Genomic DNA, 20,707 nt, shown 5'->3' on the forward strand with positions numbered 1-20,707 from the left:
TATAATATATGTCACCACTAGGACTCTTTTTTCCTCATCACTAGGACTCTTTTTTTTTTTCCCCAAAAAATGTTTTGGTTACAATATTTCAGTTTCACTTTTCCCGTTTATTGTTCCCTTTTATGGTTAACTTCTTCACCCTCCCTAGAATTTCCATGTAACAAATACAAAGCCATAATCGCTTGCCTTGGATATTGTTTGACCAACGTTCCCATGTTAGGTCCTTTTATCTTTCCTTATTAATGTTCTTCTACCCCTTTGAGCATGTTTAAATCTTGATGAGTTATATTTGGGAATCGAGATAAAAAAATGTAAGGAAGAAAGATGTTCTAATAGATCATCAGTTTTTTCCCAGCTAACTCCATAATTAGAACACATTCAAAACTATCTTATAAGAATATTTTCATAGATAAGAGATCATTGGTTATGAGGATCAACAAACAATATCAAACAAAGAAATTTATCCTTTTTGTTTGAAGCACTTAGTCCTAACAACTTCAGGTGATTTCCATATGGTGGATGCATAGGAAACTGATGACATATGGGCTGGCACTAAAGGACTGGGTGATGGAGAGAGCTGAAGGAGAGGGTCAGTACCTCAGGGGTGAGAGCTTGTATCTCAAAGGTGGATCACATAGTAACAGATATTCATGAGACAGAGAAGGAACAAACATCTGGAAGGCAGATGAAATTATTTGGGGACACACATACACAGACAATGGGCTGACATGTTCAAAACACTCAATCTAAATGCTGAGTCCACGTTTAAAATACTCAGTTTCAAAGCTAAGTCTAGTCTTCAGTGTTGTAAGGATTAATACAACATTAAGGGTTTATAACACAGAAACTTCAAAGCAACATGTCAATACTGTGCTCTGATAGATGTGTTTTAGATGTACCTGAAGCAGCTAGCTCTGTCCTCGCTAGCATGGCAAAGCCCAGTAGTACAGCAGGCTGACAAAGCCCCAGCATATACTCAGTAGCTAAAGTTTGCTCTGCTGCAGACCTGCTGCTCTGCATGTATGAACTGGACAGTTCAGGCGTGTCATGAGCTGTAATAGTTTCTCTGCTGACAGCAGGGCATACTCAGCTCTAGCTGAAGATGTAGTTTGAGTTTTTTCCTCCAAGAGTTCTAAGTACTGCATGCACCTGTATAGAATTCCATACACTCATATGAACACAAACACACATGTGTTTATATAGAGACATATATTTTTATATACGCATACATATGGATTTAGGGTTTGAATTCATTACTCTGATCTATGGAGTTTCAGATACAAATTTGGATGCAGATGCTTCATATGGGGAAGTGGATGCAGGAAAGGTGAATTCAGAGTCCTGGTGTGCAGCAACATGGATAGAGTTTCTGAAATTAACATGAACTTGTGAGAAAAAGCAAAGAAAACAGAGGTATATTTACATTAAAACTAAGGAATATTCATTTGGATCGTTTTTAAAAAGGAGAAAACTCAAGAGCAATGCTCTACACCTGCCATGTGTCTTCCCGTAATGACTCAGATCCAGCTCACCTGTGAAAAGCTGCTGTTTCAATCAACTCCCAGTAAAATCACAACACATGCTTTATGTGATGGGGACACAAGAAACATTCCCATACCCCAGTCAATTTCCTTGAACACAGGGATTTCTGCTTCCTGCATCCAAATGGATCACCTCTTAGAAATGCTATGACTGTTACAGAGAAACTTCACTTGATGTATTTCTTAGGCAATAATACATTTGCCAACATGATATAGGACTGTTTTGGAAGAGGACAGAATTAATCTCCAGAGTAATGGGCCACATTACACTCCTAACCTAAGACAGAGCCAGTGCCTGCAGAACATAACATGTCAGCATGAAGTGTAGAGCATGATGATTCTTATTCCTTTTCCCAACCTGAAACCTACATTAAAAGGAGTAACCAGAAACCAGAGGACTGTACTTAGCAATATAGAATATAATACATATTTTAAAAGCAAGTGATTTTAAATACTTTCCATCTGATATGTCTCTCTCTCATCAACTTCAGACAAGGATTATTTATGCTGAAGCAGAAGTCCATGAAGATAAGACAACTTGAAATACTTTATAAATAATTTTTTAATTACAAGATCCTGAATTCAATCTACTGATACACTAATACACTAAAGATACTGCCTCAAAGAGATTAAATGTAATTTGTTTTTCACCTGGAATAAATTTTTTAAATTGGTACAGTATATTAATTGAGTACTTCAGTCAATTAAAGCAGGAACCAGTGTCACAAAATAAGGGGGAGGAATCATTTCAATAGATACAGTATATGATTGGCAGTAACACAAAACAGTAAAAATTTCTACATTTCCAAAATTAGGGCCTCCAGCAGGAGGAACACATGGAATACAAGTTAGGAATACATTCTTACACAAGAACTAATCAGATACACAAATAAAAAGGTGAGTTTTGTGAAGATCAGAACATAGACAATACACTTCTTTACCAAGAACCAAAAAAACACTTTAGAAGAAAATAAACTAATAAATACACGATCATGGGGATGCTCTGACATGATAACAGGCTGTTGTTCTCAAAAGAAGAGATGCAGTCCTGTAAATCCATCACAATACTTGAATGCAACTGCTGGCAAGAGCAAAGGGATTCAAAATATGACCTGGCATTGAAAAATAGCCTTGTAAATCCACACCATGCTTTTATCACCTTTTTGCATATCAGAATTATATACTGGACTGCAGTGTTATGGATACATTTAAAAGCCTTTTTAGTGTCACTAGAGGTCCTTCTCACTGGCTCTGAGATCTTTTACCAGTTCTCTCTTGAAAAGCTGCGCAGAAAACGACCTTGAAATCAACTTACACCTCCCTTTCTACCGTTGGAGTAATTTGCAAAATATCACAGCATCAAAAAACCCAAAGGCCACCCCAATTTTACAAGTCTGCAATATCCCCCTTCTCCTCATGTCCCTCTCAGTGTTTGATGGCATATACAATTACAAGATCAGACAAGTCCCATGAAAGATTCATAAAATGAATGTAACATGTCTTGTGTAGCAGTATGAAGCTATTCAGTAAAAGCAGATGTATCAACAACATAAATACAGCTGTTTGAAAAATAAGACAGATTTTTCTAATTTCTGACCTGTTAGTTTTACCTGCCGAAAGATCTGGCTTTGTAAAACACCAAAAAAAACTAATGGGCACTGCTGATCAAGAGAGTAACAAAAGGAAAGGACAGGTAGAAGTTTCCAGTTAATGAGCATGAACAAGACTGTAAGGGGGAAAACTAGAGAATCAGAAGTCTTTTCTCAAAACTGAGATGAAGCTGTGACTTCAGCACAGCATCACAGCTACGTATTAAAGACTCCATAATACAATTTTTCTTCATTAATAAGATCCAGCCCAATCCCAGCAAAAGTTTTTTTGTTAATGCAACGTTGATTCAAAGCAATTGGAAAAAACACTCTGGTTTCTAGAGCTATTTAGTCTAACCAAATGTGGGCAGATCCTGCTGATAAAAAAATGATTTAACTGAAATGAATTTCTACAATCAAAAATAAACTAGGCTAGAGAGCTCCAAACCAGTCTGAATGAAGGAAACCTTTAAAAACATCAATTATTTGTTGCAGCACAGTTAAATATTAATGCATCCTCTTTAAACTCCTTCCAGTCAATCACTTTAAAAATGTCAAAAGATGGGGTGAGAAAGGAAATAAAGTGTAATGTCTGGCTAACTTCCCCTCTGTTATATCCAAACACTGAAAATGCCCAAAAAACTTACACAGATATAAGAGGACAAAACATGAACTTCAGAAATATATAGCAAAACCCAGCTTTAGGCCAAACTTGAGCCTCTTTTTGTATTGTCCTGCTGCAGCAAGTCTTAAGGACAGCTTCTTAGTTCAGTTCCATGGTACAAAGAGAAACAAACACCTTTCTATCACCCCACAGAAACCACAGGGGAAGTAAATGAAAGCAAAAGTAAAAACCAACAGACCTCTCCTGACATACACGTAAAGTTTCTCCTCACAGCTCAGCCTCTCACACTGTACTGCTACAGTGGCTGAAAGTCTTGACAGAAGATGGGAAATACCCATGCCCAGCTGAAACCTATCCAGCCTGACCCAAAAGGTGCCTCTCAAGGCATCAGTTGCTGTCCTGTAAACATTTTAGACATTCTTTGTATGTTCAGACTAGAGCATTTCCCAGTTTTCCCCATCTTCCTAACCCAAACCTACAAGTTTTGGGAGTTATTTGTTCCCAACAGAGGCAGAAGATTGTGCAGAGTGGTTAAGTAGGTTGGTGCAAGAGTGTAATTTCTCCAGTACTACCTGCTAGGAGGTATCACACCACTTCTACACTCTAGAAACCTTGACAGTTTCTCAGAGATGTTTGTTTGTAATCTGGTCAGACTCCTTCAGCTTGCTGGTTACATTACATTTTCAGGAGACAGTATCTTCAAAGCATTCCTTACCCTGTGAGCTATTTGGCAAAAGGAGAATGATGACAACTCTTTCTCTGGCTAGTCCGAGAAACCCTCTATTTCCTTTGCTTTTCAGATGTTCTGACCAAAATAATAATAAAAAAAAGTATCCTTGAATTGCTCCAAAGCTATTTTCTTTCACCTGCAATATATGGGCAAAATCTAAAGGCATTTTCAAGGCATTTTCAGATACATGTTTTGATAGAAGATAACATCTTCTAAATACAAGTATTGCACAGATTAGCCTACACTTTCCTAGTTTTCATGTTCAGGATTGTGTGTTCCAGTAATGTTCCCAGTAACTGCCAATGCCCCTGAAATTCTTCCACATGTCCAGCAGCCAGCTTGTCCTTCCACAGTCAAGTCACAGGAAGGAAGATAGATGTGACATGAACTTTTTACTACCCCAGCCATCTCTTGCTGTCAGCATAGTCACTGTATGTACTTCTGACAGGCATGTGTAGACAGCAGGTACCTCATGCCAATCCTGAGGCCATCCTTTGTCTTTAGCCAAGAAAAAAGCTTCAATTCTAGTCTTCTGATTTGCCTAGGCCACTGGGACAAGCTGCAATTTTCTTGTACAAAGCATTCAGAAATATGCCTGCAGCAAACAGGTCAGGGGTGCCTCTGGGCTGGAGACTAAAGTACAACAGGATTTTTATTGCACTTTGCTTCCACCTGCTGCCTTTGGCAGTATTGTCCTCACATAAACCACTGCCTCCTTCATTATTTGCTGCATCACAAAATTAAAGGGGAAAACTTCTCCCTGATGTATGTCTCTGACTACCTGTCACTGTAGGAGCATCTTCAGACTCAACCAGATGTTCTAGAGTAAAGGAAGAGATTATTAACAAGTTTGCATAAATACAAAGCAATGCAAAAAGAAAGGAAGAAATTAAAACTAAAGATGCTTGAAAGATGTTAGAGGGCAGATGTGCCAGTAAACAGGACTAACCGAGGCATTGGAAAGGGCTTGTCTGCTGAAGTTAAAATACATTTGAAGTTTGATTCTGCCCTGTGTAAATTTATCTTTTTTTTTTCCCCCCCCTGTACTCAGCGCTGGTGAGGCCACACCTCGAGTACTGTGTCCAGTTCTGGGCCCCTCAGTTCAGGAAGGATATTGAAGTGCTGGAGCAGGTCCAGAGAAGAGCAACAAGGCTGGTGAAGGGACTCGAGCACAAGTCCTATGAGGAGAGGCTGAGGGAGCTGGGGTTGTTTAGCCTGGAGAAGAGGAGGCTCTGGGGAGACCTCATCACTCTCTACAACTCCCTGAAAGGAGGTTGTAGCCAAGTGGGGGTTGATCTCTTCTCCCAGGCAGCTATCAGTAAGACAAGAGGGCATGGTCTTAAGCTCTGCCAGGGGAGGTTTAGGTTAGATACTAGGAAGAAATTTTTTACAGAGAGGGTAATCAGCCATTGGAATGGGCTGCCCGGGGAAATGGCGGATTCTCTGTTCCTGGAGGTTTTTAAGATGAGACCAGATGTGGCACTTAGTGCCATGGTCTGGTAACCACAGTGGTGCTGGATCAAGGGTTGGACTTGATCTCAGAGGCCCCTTCCAACCTGGCTGATTCTATGATTCTATGAGGTCAAGTTTTTCTCCTCATGCAGTAATGATGCTTAGATTAGACCACTGAAACATCACCTGCAGTGCAGTGGGAAAGTTACTCTCTCTTGTCACAGACTAAACTTTCTTGCATCAGCCTATATATTCAGTTTTCTATGACTATTTGCAAGCAACAAACATCCCTGAAGGGCCTTCTAACAAAAAAATTCCATTTGTTGAATCTCACTTAACAGTGAGGGTGACTTTGCTTCCAGATCACACTGAAATTGTAAATTCATTCAGTTGAAACACTGTAGCAGTAAAACAGGGCACATACTTCCATAACTGTTGTTTCTGGAAAACAATAATATTTTTTTCCAAACACACAAACACTTGAGCAATACTCTCATATTAAGCAGGGAGGACAAGTTAGGTTCTCATAGATATGCTACTGCTCTCAAAGAAAGGAGTCGTTGTCTTCTTTCTATATTTCCAATGTCATCTGTCATTCTTAATGATTTCCCCAAAACCATTTTTTGTGCAGACATTACAGTTAATAATAAGTGTCCTTCTAGCCCAGTTTACCAGGATGCAAATTTAACTCAGATCATTAATATTAATATAGGACACCATAGGTGCATAAAATTTGAGCTGAGCTGAGCTGACTTTGGGCTTTCCATCTTTTCAATGAGATTTTTCCTGAACCACACAAAGGGATATTTTGTATTAGCTCTGCTCTATCTGGAGGAGGAAAATTAAGTAGCATTCACATAACGTTATGCCATCTCATAACAGACTTTTGATAATGCATTTTGCATGACATTTTATTCTTTTATAATTTGATATTGCAGCCAGTTGTACATTTTTTTTCCTGAAATCTTTATCATGTTGTAATGAAAAAACTTGTTTTTTTTTACTTTTTTTTTAATTAATTTAATCTAAATTGTTTAAGACGTTTATTTTGCACTCTTTACAACTAACATAGCAAATGTAAAACTTTCTCAGCTATAGATGTCTATGCTTTTTTGATACAGAGACTTTGTCTTACAGTACAGTCCATGTAACATATAGACAATTTAATCATTTTTGTCTCGTTCCTTCAATATCCAAGGTTTACATTTCATACAGGACAGCAGCTGTATTATTCCTTCTTTCCATAATCAGTACACATCTCTATAAATAAACATTCACATGCCACATAAGCCACATTCATATCAGATGCAACAACCCAAATATCCACACCTCAATTCACTTTCTGTTTACCATATTTATAGTCACAATTAACACATACACACCATAATTCTAACATCTAGTAAACGTTTTGAACAAGATAAACTTAGTTACTGGTTTACCTGCTACAAGTCTTCAGATCAGCTTTTCTTTCTTGTAATTATACTGTCATTTTCAACATGGGTTTTTCCTCTTCTGCTCTACAGAAGACCCTAACAAACAACAGTGAAAAGTGAGTATGGATTAAATATTTCCCTTTTATGGTACCAATATCCATAAAACTATTCCATAATTTGTGAACCGTTTCCATCATACTTGTTTTTAATAATATCTAACCCTGAACAATGTTGGAGTAGAAACAAGTAGAAATTTTCTAGTTTCTCAAACAGCAGGAAAAGGAAGGTACAGCCTTAACTCTTCTCCCTGGAAAGTATAGGTATGAATCACTCCTCGACATAGAAAAGGGAGGAAACTTCTTGGCATTTTAGACATAAGACTCATTATGAAATAGATCTAATCACTAGAGGTTAACTGTAAAACCACAGGGGTAAAAAAACTACAGGATGATTTTCAGACTGATAGTATGAGATAGATGACATATTAAAACAAAATTCATAGCTAAACAATTCTTAAGGGGTTTTATTGCTTGAGGGGCTGGGGGATTGTTATAGAATATGAGACAACAATTACGGAATATGGCTATTTTTTGACAGTGAATCTGGAACAGATCCAATTACAAATAATTAGCTGGGGGCTTTGTATACAAAAATATGAAAGTACTGACGTGCACTTCAAATATCATCAATGTAATTCAAAAAAGAAGATAACATTATTGATAGTCACAGGAGGAAACGGACATAATTTTGCATTAAAGCTATTCCTTCAACAAATAAGCTGGAAATGTAAGATGTAACTTTGCAGTGATGTGACAAAAATCATAAACATTATATTATTACTTGTTGTGCCTTCTTGTGAGCAAGTTCATTTTCAAGGCCAGGGAGAAAAAATATTACGACGAATTGACTATCGTATTTAAATGACCTGAAAACCCTGAAAATTATTGTCAATTATAATTTTAGGTCAGCTTTCCTCATTTTGCATGCACAAAACTATGTCTTTTACCTGGCTTTGCCAGGTAAACACATTATTTCTATAGGAACTACTGGAGTGTTCAAAGGATCAAAGCTGGTCATAAAGTCCTGTGTTCCTGCAAAGCTGATGTGCATATATTTTACCTTAGGCACATGAGTTGTGATATAAAACTCGTAAAAGGGATTATATACTCTACATCTATATCATTAAAGATTTCTATATAATAGTTTTAAATGGACATAGACTGGGAGAAAGGGATGAAAAAAATAGAAAAGTATCGTGAGTGACTTAAATACATTGATGTGCTATTTCTAGTCTAGCCTCTTCTTGTACAGCCTTTCCTTATATCTAATTAAGCTTGTGATACTGAACACAAGGAAGAATTTATGTGTATATATTTAAGTGCATTTGTTGCTAACTGTGCCTTTACTTAGACTTGATCTTTTTAATAAATAAAATAATCATGTTATTCCATTATTCTGAGCTAAAGTGTGTTACAGCAAGTTAGATACAGTAGAATTGGATCAAAAAGATAGCTTTCATATGAAATCTGCTGTTTTATTCCTCTTGTAATATTATCTCTTAGTGCAAAAGCATCCAGAGCCACAAGACAACTGAAATCAGGCAGAATTTAAAAAAGGAGTAAAATTTGGAATGAAATTGTCTTTTTGTAGTTGTTTGAATCTCAAGCCTAAAACCTCTAACTCCGAAAGCCATAAGTGAATTGACTGGTATTTTTTACCTTAAAATTAGAAAGCCTGTTCCCATCTGAAACACAGAGGTTCAAGGTCTTGAAGTTCCAAAGAAAACTATTGGGAAGATAACACTTGAAAGGCTCCTATTAATGAGACTTCCAATTATTTTACCTAACTTCCTTAAAAGTTCTATTAAAAGATGAAAAGCACTGTCTCCCAGATGACAAAGATTGCAGTGGTCCAAACAGAACATTCCACTGAGAGGCATTAGACCTTCCTTTTAAGTTTGAGGCTTCTCAAACTCATATTTCTCCTGGAACCTCTATCTCACCTTCTGACTCTAAATTCCCATCCTTGGGGAGCACTGCACAGCGTTCTCTTCTTATGACCTTCAGTGAGCTTGTAACTTCCCTATCCTAAGCTACACAGTGATACAATCATACATATATTTGGCCAGATATTCCATAGCATAGGGGTCTTTTTTTATCTTCTTCAAAAGCACCAGATGTGGAATACTGCCAGAGACAAGACACTGGATAAAATAAACTGGTTGCCTGAGTGAACAAGGAATTCTCTTAGGTACATCTCTAGTCTCACTTTCTGTTTCAGAAAAAATATTGGGTGCTGGTCTTCCCAAAGCCTTCAACATCTAAGTGTCTGATTATAATATTGCATCTAGGTGAAACCACTTCAAAGAAGCAAAAGGAAAATCATGGCAAGAGAATGTTATGCAGGCCAGTCATGCACAGTAAGAAATGTAGAGCCTGCAAAATGGCACTCACACCTCCAAAGAGTGGGACTGTGTTTAACAGGAGGAATTTCAAAACTGCCTCCTGAATAAGTTAGAGACAATTTCCTTGCTGAGAGAGAATAGAGAGGAGACTGAACGTACACGATGTGTTCAAATTACTTTGAGAAAAAATATCAGCTGTGAAAACTCAAATATTCCACCAGCAAGGGCTGCTTTCTGAGAAGCTCAACCTGAAACGTACAGAATCAAGGGATATTTGGGTGAAGTTTATCTCCTGTAATAAACCAGAGATATGACAAAAATATTTAAAATTTCCCTCTAAGCTGGGACTTCATGAAATCCAAGGTACCCACTATGAATCTATGAGGGTATATTGAGCAATAATTCTCCTTATCTTCATCTTTCCTGGTTCCTGCCAAATTGTGATCCTACTTCCATTCAGACACAGCATGTTCCCAGTATCCTTGTTGGATACTCTGAGGTGGCAGAGAGCCAGATAAATAGCTTGAGGTGTTACTGCAGCAGGTGGTAAGAAGAAAGAGTCATGGCCACCAATAGTTTAGAAATAAGAACGGACTAATTTGGGAATGCAGCCTACGTGCCGGTGCTTGCCATGCGTACACCCTCTCTGAATGTTCTAGGTCAACTTCTGTGAAATAACGTGCATAATACTGCACAGTTAAAAAAAGAAGCTGTCTTGATGAAGTTCTGCTAACTTAAAAAACCACAACAAACTAATGGACTTGCTTTCCCAGAGTGTTTGACAATGGAACAATTTCTGTGGAATTGATTTCTTAGATAGGATGGATGCTTTCCATTTCCTCAAAAACCCTAATGGCTTAATGGTTTAAGCATTATTCATTCCTTTCTGGATTGGGCTGGTAACAGCTTCGTAATGTGAGATCTATTAAGATTCTCCAAAAATATCCTGGAGTTTGCATTGTTTGAACTCTTAATTATGAATTCATTTGGGCTGAATAATATCCATGATACACTTGGAGATTTTGATGTGGAAAACCCCATTAATAAAGAATAACATCTGAGACCCAGAAATATGCAAAGGGCCTTTTTTGCAATCCCCAGAGTACAGAAAGCCTTGAATGCTTACCAAAGAGAAGGATGCACGTCTATTCTGTCTCCTAAAAACACTTCCTCCTTCAGATTTACAGTCACTAAGAACACAGAGCAATTTTGATCAAAAGAAGCAGCAGCAGCAGCTGTAAGGGAAAAGTGTTCATTTCTGATTGCCTCATCTGGACTAGAAGGGGGTAATAGAATAATTTTATGACACCAGATGCAGTGGAGGGCTTTATTTCATTTAATCTGGAGAACAGAGGAATTTGTCACATAGAGAAAATGAAAATTGTTGTTCTCGCCACCACCCAGGCATGATGGTTATTGGCTGAGTCCACAGAAGGAGCTGGAGTTTATGATGACTATTTACTAACTTTCTCCTGCATGACTGTCCTAAGAGAGATGGTATTTTTCTACACTCCAGAGACAACTTCTGTTGAAAAGTTATTTTTGTTTGGTATCTGCTGGAAAGCGTTTGTTTTGGGAATGTGAGCTTCTGGGATTTGTGGTAAGCTCAAAGTTTCAACTGTGCACCATAGCATACTATTTTTTCCTTGGTACAGACTTGATGTTTAAGTTGAAATTTATTAACACTTATTCTTAGAACCTTCTGTATGCTGAAGCCATTCTTGACAGGCAATGTCCACTGATAATGAACAACAGGTACGGATTTTTGCGTTTGGGGATTTTTTTTTTTTACTCTGTATCCTTTCATTAATAGAACATGTACAATGTCATTTATTTGTTTGAACCTAGTTTTGAGGGTTGTATCTTTTGTAATTATATTTATACCATTAATTCAATATTATGGCTCTGGGCAAAGTCTTTTTTGAGCACAAGCTTTGAGCAAAGCTAATAGATAAGGAATCATCTCTTTTTTTTTTTTTTGACAAATAGATCTTAAATACCACTGTTTCTGACATGGTAATATAATTCAGCTTCTCAGGAAAATCTAAGATCTATAAGTGAATGGAAAGTAGGGGAGAATCAAGCATGGTATTTACCAATGAAGGAAGGCCAGGTAAAGGTATTAAGCCTGTTCTCTGGAATACAGAAAAGGAAAAGTGGAAGTTATTCTTTTTCCTCTAAAAGGAGAACGATAAGCAATATTTTGTTTTTAATGGACTGGCAAGTTCATTAACATGTATTTGGCCAACACTGCAGCCAGAAAATTGAGATCCAGGAGATCATATCCCTTCAAGTAGAGTGTCCTATATCATAGTACCAGGCTGCCTCCATTCCGAGTCATGAGAGAATACACAGGGGGCAAGTACTGCGAAGTTAGATACAAAAATGTAGTTGTGTGTCTCCAACGCAGAAGACACAGACCAGAAGTACCACACGAATCAAATCTTGTAAACATGTTTGCCTCTCCTGTTTCGTGGACTATCACTCCGCCTTTAAACCACTTGCATTAGAAGGCAGTGGCAGAGCCTGTGGAGTAAAACCGCGTTAGCGCTGGGAAAAGAGCGAATTCCAGGGACTCGGGCGCCACCTGCTGCGGCAGCGGGGCAACGCGCGCCCCGGCGCCCCTCGTCAGAGGTGAATTTTCTCTCTCTGGATGTAGGAACGTCCATATGGGCATGGAGTTGGAAAAGATAACCTTCTGCGGGCCTGTCCAACTCAAATTATTTTTTCATTCCAGGAACAGAGTGTCAAGGCAAAGCTATTCAAAGAATGACCACCAATATCATGAACGAACAGAGCACCTTCAAGAAAAATAAATGACCAATCTTTTCAGCTGAGACAATTGAAATTACTCCATGCTGCAGATGCATTTGGCTTCCACTTGCATTTCAGCTGAGAACCTGAACGAATCCAATGAAGAAGATCCATTCCAGAGTCAGAAAAACTGATGCCCATGTGACTCAATGAAAAAGAGAGAAGTTACACAGAGCTTTGAAACAGAGAAGCACTAGGCAGAAGGTGAGTTCAAACTAGCGACAACAAGAGGAGCAGTCCTTGCCTGGGGAGGACTCTGCTTGGAAGAAGCTCTCCCAGGGTTGTAATGTGCAGGTTCCCATTTCTCTAATTAGCCATATCATCCAGGAAGAGAAAAGAAGTGAAACTGATTGACATTAGCTAGAATAAAAGGTAGACTGGGATGGGATTTCCAGCGGTTCTACAAGCAGAAGAAAGCAGTTGATGATAAATTGTTTTAACTACCAAGATAAACCTGGAAGAGACAACCATAGACTCATTTTGAATTTGCCAACGGATGTTCTCATAATTCTTTAATCTGTGGTCAGCAGGGCTGAGCATGAGCACTGAGTCATGACTGCTTCCCTGTAGGCAAGAGTAATACAATAAGAGATGACAATTGCAAAAACAATTCCTACCCAAAGAGTCAGTATTCTGTCCCCTCACTTCATGTTTTCACCACAGATCCTCTTCTGAGAGTGGAAAAATCCCATCAATCTTGTACCCTGCCCATGGACAAATTTCATACTGCCTAGCAAGTTTACCTGATATCCTATGTATGTAGAAGCTGCCTTCAAATTACCTAATAAAGAGTTGTTTGTCCTTCCCCTTAGGCTCTGAGGAAAATACCTATTTGTCTGACTAGCCCCAGAAGATATATTAGCAATCCTCGAGGGTGAGCAGAAGTGGCTCTGGCTAATGATATCAGAGCCAAGGAATAGGCTGTCCTACGCGCTGGAGGGCTCATCCAGCAAACCATCATCGCTACAGCAGATGTTAAAGCTTTACAGCCACATTTGTTCTACCCTCCCAGCAGCAAGCTCACACAGCGTGGAATTCTGGAGAATAACAGGGGACTGATATATTAAGAGTGCAAAGGATACAATAAAGGATGTCCAAATGATTTCTACTGTGCTATTCACCCGCATGCTCAGCTCAGCCTCCTGCATCCTCAGCAGCTTCGCAGCTGCACAGCAAGAAAAGAAACAAACCAAAGAAATGCAGTTTTTGTTCCAGTTGCATGCTTATTTTTTATTCATTTAATTAAGGAACTGAATTGCCATTACTGCTTTTCAGCATTGATGGTATTTTATGTTTCTGAAAAAGACTTTTAAACAGTTACAAAGTGAGCTTCTGGTACTGATGAGTGCAGTTTGTGCTCTCTTATGCAACTTCACATTTTAGAGCTTTACAAGATAGATAGGTGGGAGGAGGTCTAAGACCATAGTCCCTGGTTTGCAGTTGCAGGAAAAGAAAGTTCACAATTTTTGATGATATTTGAGTGGTTTGTTTCAGGTGGATTTGCATCTTCTCTACAATTTACTTTCTATGGGTACTTTAGTGAAAACTTTAATGACAGACAAAGCCACCAAAAGATTTCTAAAAAATTAATACAGAAAGCATACTTAATGCATTTTAAAGTGTCAGTCCCAAATGTCAGTACTGAAAAATTTATTTTAAAGTTTGGTCTGAATACTACTGAATTCTATGGAGATCATTATGAAGGGTCTAAAACCAAGCTAAAGGATTATCATAATTCATGGTATTATTAAATTGCATCACAGTAACACTTAGGAGCCTCATTTATGATCTATGAACTTTTTTGAGTGAGGGAGCATACACAAAGAGCAAAACTTAACCCTCCTATTAATGACAAATAATCTTTGTTTGAAGTCTATGTTGAATACTCACTACAAATTGCTTCTGAACAAGCTACAAGGCAAACTACTCTGCAGACACTGTTCAGTGAATAATGCTGAATAATGAGTAAATTCTAGAAAATTGCAAGCAGAAAGACACAGCACAAACCAGATAATCTTTTCTTCATGCTTTGTTCATCCTTCTCTCCTCAGCAGGTACTTCTGGGGCAAGTTGTCATGGGTGGTGTTGATTTATTTGATTAATAAATGTCCATTCACTTACTAAGCAACCACTGAAATAAAGTCTCCCCTCAATAAAAGTATTTTATATATTATAGTAAATTAAACTGAGTCTTTTAATGCCTCAAGCAGTAATGTATTTTTAGAAATCATGTTCCCATCACATAATTTTATTGTAACTAGATCCATCTTCAAAAAATTTCCAAAATAAAATGAGATAGAATTATAATGGGCTACAGCTGGTAAGAGAAAAATTCCTCTATTCCTCCCAAATTAGGACAGTACCTTCAGGGCTTCAAGCATGATAGAGGGCATACTCTATATCAGCTAAGCATGATACAGAAGTCAAGCTATAAATCCAGTGCAATAGGATGTTTTAGCATCAAAAGCAGTTCCAGGTTTATTATCCACCACACCAAGCTTTAGCAGGCACCTCAAAATCTTTTTCTTTAAAACGTTCTTTCAATAAAAATATAGTGGGATATCACAGACTAGAGATAAAACACACATCAACATTTTAAAACCAAAACATTTTAAGGAAAGAAAGTTGTATTGAAACTAATTTACTACACATGTTTTATACATACAATACAAAATGAAGTTTCTACAACAACATATGGAAAGTATCTGAATCAGTAAGACAATGATCGCCATAAATCACTCCAGGTTCCAACTTCTTATTATGTCATGTTCCCTCTCTCATGGGATGTTCGCTGCATCTCATACAATCTCATGGTTATGTGTGTACAGTATTCCTAACATTATAGGGAATGATGTCATATCAACACATAGAGTGTATGTAAAATGAAGAGTAAACACAGCTTTACATGACTCTGACCAGATGAACCCACACAGTCCATTCTATCACTTCCCTTTGGCTTAAGGGACTTTTGGGTTTTTGTACATGATTTATTAAATGGACTCACCAAAATGCTGGGGGATTCCTCTTTTGACCTTATTTTTGCAGCAGCATGCTGTGGGTGGCAATGGCCAAGAATAATGTGGGTGGGACAGAAATCCCATTTCCCTTAACTCAGGTATATTAAGGCCTCAGGTTCATAGAAGACAAAATACGATTGCACATGAATACATGGGATTTTGACCAAAAGCCTGTTACAATTCAATTAAGACAGCTACTTGCAACTAGTCTTACCTTTCCCTTCTGGTCACAGACATGTTTACTGGACAAACACAATTTTTAGTATCAGCCTTTTGTTTTGTCTTCAAGAGCTACCATTGGGCATATTCCTCTCCTAAATATAAAGTAAAAAGAGATTATATAACAGTAAAAATCTCTATGGTTCAGACCTTCTCTGACTCTAGCGACCCCAGATTGTTTAAAGTGATGAAAGTACAGAAAGCTGCAGTTCCACACTACAGCTGTGTGAAACACTAAACAAAAATTTTCAAAGCTTGCTACCGAACAGGAGAAATTAAATTTTTTTTTTTTTTAAAAAAAGATCTTAAATTGTGGCTGGGTTATCTAGACATAAATAGTTATTACATTTTTACTGAAATGTAGCTGTTTGTTCCAGTGACCTGGATTTGAATCGATGTTTAATTTGAAGTTGTCACATAGTTACCAGAACTTAAAGAGAAAGAAATGAGCTCTCAGTCTACAGCCTAGGGAGACAAGAGACCAGACCTTCTCATAAACTAGCATTTGTCCTCCCTTTCAAATCCCAGATAAAATCAAGAACATCAAACCTCAGACAAAAAAAAAGCATAGTATTCAGCTTTAAATTAAGATGTACTTTGGATGTACAGTATATAGGCAAAGCACAGCCACATTGCAATAAAGGCAAATTAACCACAATTATATAAGTGCAGGTAGCTGTGAAGAGAAAAAAAAAACCACCAGTGCTATTTCCTAAGCAAGATATGGTATCTTTTACTTTACTGGCAGTAATAAAATCATGTTCCTTCAAGGGTGGCAGGGTCTGTCTCATATTTTCAGAAATATAGATCAGCTTTCTGGAAGTAACCAACAGCTTCAGAGGAAATTTCATACCATCTCCCAGCAGGAGTACACAGTCAAGTGGACAAACACTATGAACAGCTAGTGGGCATAAAACCAGCCACTTGGAAATAAAAATTCTTTTTCATGCAGGTGTATATGTTCTCAAGCATAACTTTGAAATTCGTGTTACAGCTCTGCCTCTCTGGTTTTTGTATGTAGAGCCAAATTTCATTCCTCGGATAACTTCCTTTGCCCTCATTAAACTGTGCCAGTTTACACCATAAAGAATGAGGTGAGAAAAAATTTTCTCCTTTTTAATGTAACACAGATGATTTTTTCTATATGTAGTACCACTCAGTTAAATATATAAACTGATTAAGTAGCTAAAATGTAGGTGTTGGCTTTACATTGCAAAAGGGTACATATATGAGAGACATCATATTAATGCATTTAAATTTATGGAACGAGAAGATTCTTATTCAAGATTCATCATGACTAAACTAAGTTGTTCTGGCTTCTTGATGTCTGTTTCCCTTCACTGAGACCTAGCCACATGAGTGCTGCCAAATTTATCACTTCTTCTTGGAATGTCTCATTTGCATCCTTCACTGCTTATGCATGTGCCAGAACAACTGGGTCAGGACTCTCCCCACCAGCTTCTCCACTACAGTCATCAAGTCACCTGAGCAACCTCGCTTCCTCCCCTGAAGTGGAGGGACCAGAAAAGTCCCTGAATGTAACAACTGTAAAACCCCTTTCCAACACATTGTAATGAGGCCATGCCAGTAATTCCATAGTCAAAAGGTAAGAGTTTCCTTTAAACCGTAACACCAACACTGGATTCCTACTAGAGACAGAAGGAAAGGCACCTTGCCATTTAAAGTGTCTCTGTCTAGACTATATCCAGAGGATGACATTTATCACAAAACAATCAGACAAACAAATTTTTAATTATGAGACACTGAAAAATCTGAAAGTTTGGAGTTGGGGGCTGATGTTTGAAAACTATAACCACTCTCTTTCTTCTTTCTCCCCCCCCCCAAGCAAACAAGTCCTCAATGGGCATAAAGAGCTATTTCCACCAAAAATAATAACTTGAATATAGGTGCAATGATTAGCACAGGGTTCAAGAGTTTCCCTGACATAACTGACAAAAATTACAGTCTTTACCCTGCCTTGTGTAAATTCTTCATGCTTGTGTTTTATATTCAAGAACATGTTTGCATACAAAAACAGTAGTGCATTTTGTCAGTAGAGCTGCAGGGCAACTCCTGCATCACTTAAATCATGGGAACAATCTGGATATTCAGCTTCTTTGAAAAAAATACTTTTGCTTTTTTATTTAGGGGCCTAACTTCAGGCAGGTGATCTGTTAGCTTTCCATTATGGAAGTAAATTATGGCATATAACGAGCAGCTCAACTTGTACACCTGTGACTGATTTTTTTCTCCCCAAGAATCATAGATGGTTCAAGAGACCAAAACCAAGTTTATTGCATGAAGTCTAAGAAATTAGGCCAAGTTCTGTAGTTTTTTCTCAGACTTGCAGGACAGTTACCACGTGTTTAGTATTCATTGATTCACAGTGGATGTGATCAGAAAGATCTGTACCCAAAGACACAAACTCTTCTTTTCCAGTGAGCATCAACAAACCCTGCCAACAACTTCAATGCCTCTGCCAGCTAGGAAGGTCTGATAGAGAGAATATTTTCTTAAACTACAGGCACCCAGAAGTAATACTGCTCCCCTATAGACCAGTTTTCCTCCTCCAGTGTCACATGCTCTGTAGTGCTGAAGAGGACTAATGACAATCATCACTCATTTTTTAAAAAAAATAAAAAAATCACCAAATATTTTTTCATCTAAACAGAACAACCTAAAACCATTAGGAGAAAAACTTGGGCATTTAAAATGCCCCCACACAGTCCATTGCCTACCTTAAAATAAATGTGAAACACAGAATATCACATTGCACATTCAATAACTAACCTCCCTGACCTTGCATTCTTATGCTAAGTCAGGCTATTGACAAGCATCCTCATAAACCACCACTCACCAGCAGCATCTGGCAATTTTTAAAGTTCCATAATAAAAACAAGAAAGGGTTGATCAATTTACTTGACACTTAAAAATAAATCTATTTCACACAGGGATTAACAGCAGAATTTTTAGGCCAAAGAATTTTGCCAGTGGAGCTATTCAGGATAAATACTGACAAATCAGATTAGGACCTCTGGTCCTAATTTTCATTATAGAAAAACTACCATATGTAAATAACACTGATTTCCTTGAGTATCATAGAATCAAAAAGAGTTTCTTCGATGTGTGGTTGCTTTAGGTATCCCAGAGGAAATCTATTTTAGTCTTTTTTTTTGAGACCAAGGTTTGCCAAGAATTTAAAAGGTTCACTAATGAGGCATGGGGCATGCTCACTGAATTTGCAGGCTCTTGACAGCCTTCTTAGAGGCTTGTCAACCTCAGGTGAACTTCTGATGCAGCTGAGGTCTCACTACATCTCATTTTTTTCCATTTTAGTGCCTAAGTGGCCTTTTAGTAAAAACGAAAGCGTTTTGTAACAAAAATGCTTTGGTAAAACAGAATTAACGCTAGGCATACATTGTTCTTTAAAATACACATCAAAAAAACAGGAAATTTGTAGTTAAGCTCCTTATCTGTCATCCTGTAACTTCACTGTTCTTCTGTTTCAAACTTTATGTCAACTCTCTTTGTTATACAGACAACTCCCTACCCCAGGGTCTGAGTTCTCCACTAGACAGCAGATTACTCTCCTTTGGTTCCTTCAGATATTGAAGGGAGCATGATGTCTGGAGGCAACCTGCTCTGGTGGAACTAGTATGGATGGGAACAGACCAGAATTTGATACTGGACTCAGTTTGAAGACACAGGTTTCTGCTGAACTTCCTTAACTGCAGGCGTAATGCATTTTCAAAGAGATGAAGAGTAAATCTCTGCTCAAACCGCTTGGATATCTTGATCTCCATGCCAAGAGATTTCGGAGCCAATAAGAAAAAACATGCCAGAGTTAAATTGAAATGAAACTGGCTACATTACTTGTGTACCTTTTGCATTTCTCTTTCACTGTATTTGCTGCTGATTGCTACCATTTGGTTTCAGCTGCCTTGGGCACTGCTCGATCCAGTTCAAAATTAATTCTCACAGTGGCCAAAATTCTTCTCTACTGGGGTCCCCAGTCTGTTTTCAGAGATGCAATATGTTCAGATCATCATCTGTACTTTTTACTACTATCCAAGATAGAACAAACCTCTGTATATTTTGAGATACATTCATCACCACTGTGTTATTTCTAAAAGACTCAGCGTTGCCAGTATAAATTAAACAAACTTTGTTACTTATAGTTATGGATACCCATGAAATACAACATAAAGTACAATTCAGAGAACACAGATGGCACTTTAGTTCAAGGGTCTACACAGTTTTGTCAGAATGGATGAACTCTAATTACACTGAAATATGCTTTCTCTTGTTTATGATCAGAAATCTTTCCATTATGTGCATTTTTCTCTCCAACACACACTGCATTACGGGATAGAAGGTGAATGACAGCCTTATCTTTAAACTGCCTGTCTGTCCCAAGAGCCCAACAATGGCTCATATCACGTTGCAAACAGCAGTTTGATGTAAACGGAGTGACCTCCTAGCCAAGTAGTAACATAATATTTACCTCAGGTTTCTCAGCTATAAACGTTAACTCCAAAATTCCAACAGCAATCTTTCCATTTCCCACTATTTCCCCACACTGAGTACAACATTCTGGTTGACATGTGTGGAATGATACTACACAGGTTCAGCAAGGAATGTTACACACATAAACACAAAGAAAAATGTGATCGGTAAGTAGGACACAGATCCCAGGAAAGCCTGATCTGGTATAGGGAAAGCACAACTGAACAGTCGAGTTACTCTTTTCTCAAAACCAGAACAAGATCCTGGAAGGGAGTATAGCTATTAACTAACTCACTGTGCCAATTACCTTGTCTTTCACCTACTAACGACAAACCTTTTACCTTGGCTTTGGAGAATAAGGCCCAGGGAAATAAAAA

The sequence above is a fragment of the Lepidothrix coronata genome, unplaced genomic scaffold (assembly GCF_001604755.1).
Source record: "Lepidothrix coronata isolate B3197 unplaced genomic scaffold, Lepidothrix_coronata-1.0 Scaffold215, whole genome shotgun sequence".
Classification (NCBI taxonomy): domain Eukaryota; kingdom Metazoa; phylum Chordata; class Aves; order Passeriformes; family Pipridae; genus Lepidothrix; species Lepidothrix coronata.